The sequence below is a fragment of the Arachis ipaensis genome, chromosome B01 (genome assembly GCF_000816755.2).
Source record: "Arachis ipaensis cultivar K30076 chromosome B01, Araip1.1, whole genome shotgun sequence".
NCBI lineage: Eukaryota > Viridiplantae > Streptophyta > Magnoliopsida > Fabales > Fabaceae > Arachis > Arachis ipaensis.
Window position 1 is genome coordinate 48,335,767 of NC_029785.2, and position 7,179 is coordinate 48,342,945.

The following is a 7,179-nucleotide window of genomic DNA, read 5'->3' on the forward strand; positions in this document are numbered from 1 at the left end:
CTCTTTCCGGAGTTTTTGAGGATAAGGTATCTTGGTTTTATATTCCTCAACCTTAGTGGTTGAAGAAGCCTTTTTAGAGGGGTTGTTATCAGCACTTGTGTGTGTCTGATCCCTCATTGGCAATTGAGTGCCAGAGTCAGAAGCTGGAGTGACGTTAGACGTCAGCTCACTGTCTGTTCCTGGCGCCTGAACGCCAGAAATGTGCCCATTTTGGGCGTTCAGCGCTGGATTCTGCCCCATTTGGGCATTCAACGCCAAATTCTTGCCCATTTCTGGCGTTGAACGCCAATCCTGCCTTGTTTCTGGCGCTGAACGCCAGTTTTGGGCATGGTCTGGGCGTTCAGCGCCAGCCTTCCACCCATTTTCTGGCGTTTTAGGGCCAGAATTATTTTTCCCTGGGCTCTTACTGTCCTCAGGGGAATCTTTGGTGGGTCGCTCATTTCTTGAATTTTTGATGCCTTGAGGTGGGGTATTTAATGTTTTTCCACTTCTTAATTGAACTGCTTGGCATTCTTCTACTATTTGCTTGAGCCTCTTCAATTGTCTTTCTCATATGGATAGATCCACCAACTGAGTAATCTAGAGACATCTGAGCTCCTTCTGCAAGCCCATAGTAGAAGATGTCTAACTGAACCCACTCTGAAAACATTTCAGAGGGGCATTTTCGTAGCATCTCTCTGTATCTCTCCCAGGCATCATAAAGAGATTCATTATCTCCTTGTTTAAAGCCTTGGATGTCCAGCCTTAGCTGTGTCATCCGTTTTGGGGGAAAGTATTGATTCAGGAATTTTTCTGTCAGCTGTTTCCATGTCCTTCTGCTGGCCTTAGGTTGGTTATTTAACCACCTCCTAGCTTGATCTTTTACAACAAATAGAAACAGTAATAGTCTGTAGACATCCTGATCTATTTTCTTATCATGTACTGTGTCAGCAATTTGTAAAAATTTTGCCAGAAACTCTGTAGGTTCTTCCTATGGAAGACCGGAATATTGGCAACTTTGCTGTACCATGATAATGTGCTGAGGATTCAACTCGAAGCTACTGACTCCAATGGAGGGTATGCAGATGCTACTTCCATATGAAGCAGTAGAGGGGTTAGAATATGACCCCAGAGTCCTCCTGGACTGTTCATCTCCACTTATGTCCATGATGGATATATGGATATAACTTGGACTGATTTATCTTTTTATTTATTTTATTTTATAAGAGGTAAATACTTAAATAAAATAAAATAACTAAAAAGAATTTGAATTTTGAATTAAAATATTTTTTTTTTCGAAAAAAAAATTTAAAAATAATTAGTTAAAAAAAAGGAAATTTTTGAAAAAGAGGGAAGATATTTTCGAAAATTAGAGAGAGAGAGTTAGTTAGGTAGTTTTGAAAAAGTTAAGAAACAAACAAAAAGTTAGTTAGTTTGTTGAAACAAATTTTGAAAAGATAAGAAGTTAGGAAGTTAGAAGAGATATTTTGAAAAGATATTTTTGAATTTAGTGAGGAGAGAGAAAAACAATAAGGTTTTAAAAATATGATAGCCAATTATCATGAACATAAACACCACGTTCTAAATAACTGAGCTATAAGTTTAAAGTATTTTAACAAGGGATAAATAATAAAAGACTCTAAACCAAAAAAAAGAAAGATTTTTCCTAATCTAAGCAACAAAATAATCTTGGTGCACAAAATTGTTACTCTCTTACAATTTCGCACACATGACCAGCAAGTGCACTGGGTCGTCCAAGTAATACCTTACGTGATTAAGGGTCGAATCCCACGGAGATTGTTGGTTTGAAGCAATCTATGGTTATCTTGTAAATCTTAGTCAGGAAGTCAATTATGTTTATCAATTGAATTGTGAGTAACCAGTAGAGCATAAATTAAAAGTTACTTGATATAAAAGACTCTAACCCAATTACCAAGAACACAGATTAATGCTCTAGCCAAATGAGTTATGGGACCTTCAAAAATTTTAAGAAAGATTATTTTTGAAAACACCAAACTTAAAGTTTGGCACATGATTTAATAGAAAAATTATTTTTGAAAAAGGTTTTTAAAAAAATATGATAGCCAATTATCATGAACATAAACACCACGTTCTTGCCATCAGTTCTAGCTTATACCACGGAGATTCTGATTAAAGAATCTAAGAGATACTCATTCAATCATATATAGAACGGAGGTGGTTGTCAGGCACACGTTCATGGTTTGAGGAAGGTGATGAATGTCACAAATCATCACCTTCATCACAGTTAATCGCGAATGAACATCTTAGATAGAAACAAGCGTGTTTGAATGGAAAACAGAAATACTTCTAAAACATACTCTAAACTATATGAAATTATCCCCAAAAAGCATATAAAATATCCGCTCATCACCTATCAAGCACCTCAGGGATTTTCAGATAGCCTGTTCTACTGTTAGGCGTCAGGGTGCTAATGAAACTTCTATTCTGTTAACTGCCTTTCCGTTTTCTCTTGAGAGAAAGGCAAAGGAGTGGTACTACTCCCAACCTGAAGCGACTGTTACCAACTAGGATACGCTCAGGAGAGAATTTCTGGAAAAATACTTTCCAGCTGAAGTTACAGACAGACTAAGGAAAGAGATCTCATGCATTGTTCAAGGTGAATCAGAAACTCTCTACGAGTACTGGGAGCATTTTAAGAATCTTTTAGACGCATACCCCCATCACATGATTGACAGACTAGTGTTAATCAGCTATTTCACCCAAGGCATGAAGCCTCGGGATAAAACTACACTTGATGGTGCTAGTAATGATTCTCTGAAGAAGTACAAGACCGCAGATGAAGGATGGCAACTTATCAGCGACGTAGCTGAGTCTACAAGGAACCACAGGCACAGGAGCACCCATTCAAAAGCTGTTGCAGAAGTTTCCTCTAGCTCTGAGACTTCTGCTCTTACACAGAGTATATGTGGGATGACTAACCTACTAAAGCAATTATAGTTGAATCAATAACAACAAGCTCAGCCTGCCACACCATAACAAAGCTAACAGCTAGTCCCACAAAGAGTATGCAGAATCTGTGCTGACTATAGTCATTATACTGATGAATGCCCGCAGTTCCAACAAGAAGATAACACTGTGGCAGCTACTCATAACTTCTATGACCGTCCAAATCAAGGATATAATCAATAAGGCAGCAACTACAACCAAGGTGGCAACTATAACCAAGGATGGCAGGACAACCATAACCAAAGTTGGAGAGATAATTCAAACCATGGCTGGAGGGATAACTATAACAGAGGAGGCAGAGACAACAATGGAAACCAGAGGTGGAATAACAATAACAGACAGCAGAATCAGAACCAACCTTACAGAGCTCCTCACTTAAGACAATCACAAGGACTCCATCAAAACCAACAACAAGTACCACAGATCACTTATCCCACTTCCTCATCAAATGACGAGATGCTTCATTCTCTTGCACAAGGACAACAAGACATGCAGACTACACTAAACTCTACTCTAAATTGTCTGAATGCCACTTTACAAGCTCTCACCGCTCGAATAGATTCATTACCTACTTCCACTAACCAACCTTTAAACTCCGGTGGAATTCCTTCTCAACCCTTACCTAACCCGAAGGGTGGCATCAATGCCATGACTTTGAGGTCCGGAACCACACTGCCAGAGAGGAATTAGGAGGAGCCAAGCCTAATAGAACACACCTCAGCTGAGGATGTGATAGAAGTAGAAGATGCTAAAATGGAAGATGCTGAAAAAGAAGATAAAGTACAAGACAAGGTTGAAGAAGAAACGGCTTAGCCAAGGAATGGAACATCAAATGATACAGAAGTCGCAAGTAGCGGTATACCTATCCCATTCCTACACCTTGCAAGGAAGTCCAAAAAGCAGATGGAACTTGATCCCAAAATGGTAGAAATTTTCAAAAAGGTTGAGGTAACTGTTCTCCTTTTTTATGTTATTCAACAAGTACCTAAGTATGCAAAATTTCTGAAGGATTTATGCATTCATAAGGATAAAATTAATGAATTAGAAACTATTTCTTTAGGTAGTTCTATATCTGCTTTAACGGGAAGTATACCTGAAAAATGTAGTGATCCAGGTCCATGCATGGTTAACTGTACCATTGGAGGTGTAATATTTTCTGATTGCATGTGTGACTTAGGAGCGTGTGTTAGTATAATGTCATTGTCTATATATGATACTCTAAGGCTCCCTCCCTTAAAAAGGTCGACAGCTCATTTTGTGTTAGCAGATAAAAGCATTATTACAGTAGTTGGAATTGCTGAAGATGTATTAGTAAGTATTAAGGGGCTCACATTTCCCATTAACTTCTATATCCTGAAAATTCCCCCTAATGACTCAGGAAGACCATCATCAATTTTGCTTGGAAGACCATTTCTGAAAACTTCAAAATTCAAGCTAGATGCATTCTCAGGAACTTACTCCTTTGAGATACATGGCAGAACAGTAAAGTTCAGTTTAAATGAAGCTATGAAGCACCCCCCGGAAGATCATTCTATTTTCCAGTGTGACATCATTGATGAAACTGTAGCTGAACTTCATCAAGAAAAATTAGAAGAGAAGCACATGGAGCAAGGTCCAAGTGTGGGAACTCCCTCTGAACATTATGAAGACACTTTACCATTACCTCTAGCCCCGGATGATCCAGAACCTAGCCACGAGCAGAAATTGGAATTGAAGCCCCTCCCTCCACACCTCAAGTATGCTTATCTTGAGGATAATCAGAAGTTTCCAGTTATCAATGCAAGGGAACTCACTTCTCAACAGGAAGAGCAACTGCTTAGTGTGCTGAGAAAACATAAGAGAGCAATTGGATGGAGCTTGGCAGATATAGTAAGCATCAGTCCTCAAGTTTGTGAGCACAGAATATATTTAGAAGAGGAATCTAAACCTGTTCATCAACTCCAAAGAAGATTGAATCCAACCATCTTAGAAGTTGTCAAGAAAGAAGTGACCAGGCTACTTGAAGCAGATATCATTTACCCCATCTCAGATAGTGAATGGGTCAGTCCAGTACAAGTGGTGCCCAAGAAGTCTGGAGTCACAACAATAAAGAATGAACATGGAGAGCTCCTGACAACTAGAGTGCAGAATTCATGGAGGATTTCCATTGACTATAGGCGTCTCAACCAAGCTACTCGCAAAGATCATTACCCCTTGCCATTTATTGATCAGATGCTTGATCGCCTGTCAGTCCGTTCGTTCCTTGGCCATGCAGGTTTTTATAGGAGATTCATTAAGGACTTCAGTAAGGTAGCATTACCTTTATCCAGACTGCTGCAGAAACATATTGATTTCGAGTTCAGTGAGGATTGTATGAAAGCGTTTGATAAGCTAAAGATCGCCCTGACTCAAGCTCCGATTGTGAGAGGACCAGACTGGAGCTAGCAATTTAAAATTATGTGTGATGCTTCCAACCATGCCGTAGGAGCGGTGTTGGTCCAACGCGAAGGTAAGGACCCCTTCATAATCGCTTATGCATCTAAAACATTAGATGCTGCTCAATCTAATTATACTACTATTGAAAAAGAGCTTCTTTCTATTGTTTTTGCTTTGGATAAATTCTGAGCCTATTTACTTGGTACTAAGGTAGTAGTATACTCAGACCACACAGCTCTAAAATATTTATTAGCTAAAAAAGATTCCAAACCTAGGTTAATACGTTGGATACTGCTACTGCAGGAATTTAATTTAGAAATTAAGGATAGGAGTGGTAACCAGAATTTAGTGGCAGACCACTTGAGTCGCCTAGAACACATTAAGAATGACCCCACTCCTATCAATGATGCTTTCCCATTTGATAGCTTGCATGCAGTATCTAAAGTAGTTCCTTGGTATGCACCTGTAGCTAATTATCTAGTTAGCCATACTTTCCCTCCCAATTTTACTAAACATCAAAGGGACAAGTTGAAAAGCGAGTCTAAATATTATATATGGGATGACCCATATCTATAGAGGTGTGGTGCTGACCAGGTAATTAGGAGGTGTGTACCTCAATCAGAATTCCAGTCCATTTTAGAGGCATGCCACTCTTCTGAGAGTGGAGGACATTTTGGCCCTCAAAGAACAGCTAGAAAAATCTTAGACTGTGGATTCTGGTGGCCTACTCTTTTTAAAGATGGTGCTGAAATTTGTAAATCTTGTTCCCCATGCCAAAGATTTGGTAATATATCCAAGAGGGATGAGATGCCTTAACAGATTATGCTTTTCTGTGAAATTTTTTATATTTGTGGCATTGACTTTATGGGTTCATTTCCAAACTCTAATGGTTACCTTTATATACTGTTAGCTGTAGATTATGTTTCTAAATGGGTGGAAGCGATTCCTACCCGTACTGATGACACTAACACTGTTGTTTCCTTTGTTAGAAACCATATTATCTGTCGCTTTGGATCACAACGAGCAATCATGAGCGATCAAGGCACTCACTTTTGTAATAGGAGACTGATGCACGAATTGTGAATCACACTTTTCACAACGCGTACCACTAACCAGCAAGTGCACTGGGTCGTCCAAGTAATACCTCACGTGAGTAAGGGTCGAATCCCACGGAGATTGTTGGTTTGAAGCAATCTATGGTTATCTTGTAAATCTTAGTCAGGAAGTCAATTACGTTTATCAGTTGAATTGTGAATAACCAAGAGAGCATAAATTAAAGATTACTTGTTGTGCAGTAATGGAGAATATGTTAGAGTTCTGGAGATGCTTTGTCTTCTGAATCTCTGCTTTCCTCTGTCTTCTTGTTCACGCACGCACGTCCCCCTATGGCAAGCTGTGTGTTGGTGGATCACCGTTGTCAATGGCTACCTTCCGTCCTCCCAGTGAAAACTACGCTCACGCGCTCTGTCACAGCACGGCTAATCACCGGTTGGTTCTCGATCCGGTTGGAACAGGATTTACTATCCTTTTGCGTCTGTCACTAACGCCCAGCCTTCAAGAGTCTGAAGCTCGTCACAGTCATTCAATCCTTGAATCCTACTCGGAATACCACAGACAAGGTTTAGACTTTCCGGATTCTCATGAATGCCGCCATCAAGTCTAGCTTATACCACGGAGATTCTGATTAAGGAATCTAAGAGATACTCATTCAATCAGATATAGAACGGAGGTGGTTGTCAGGCACACGTTCATAGGTTGACAATGGTGATGAGTGTCACGGATCATCACCTTCATCAC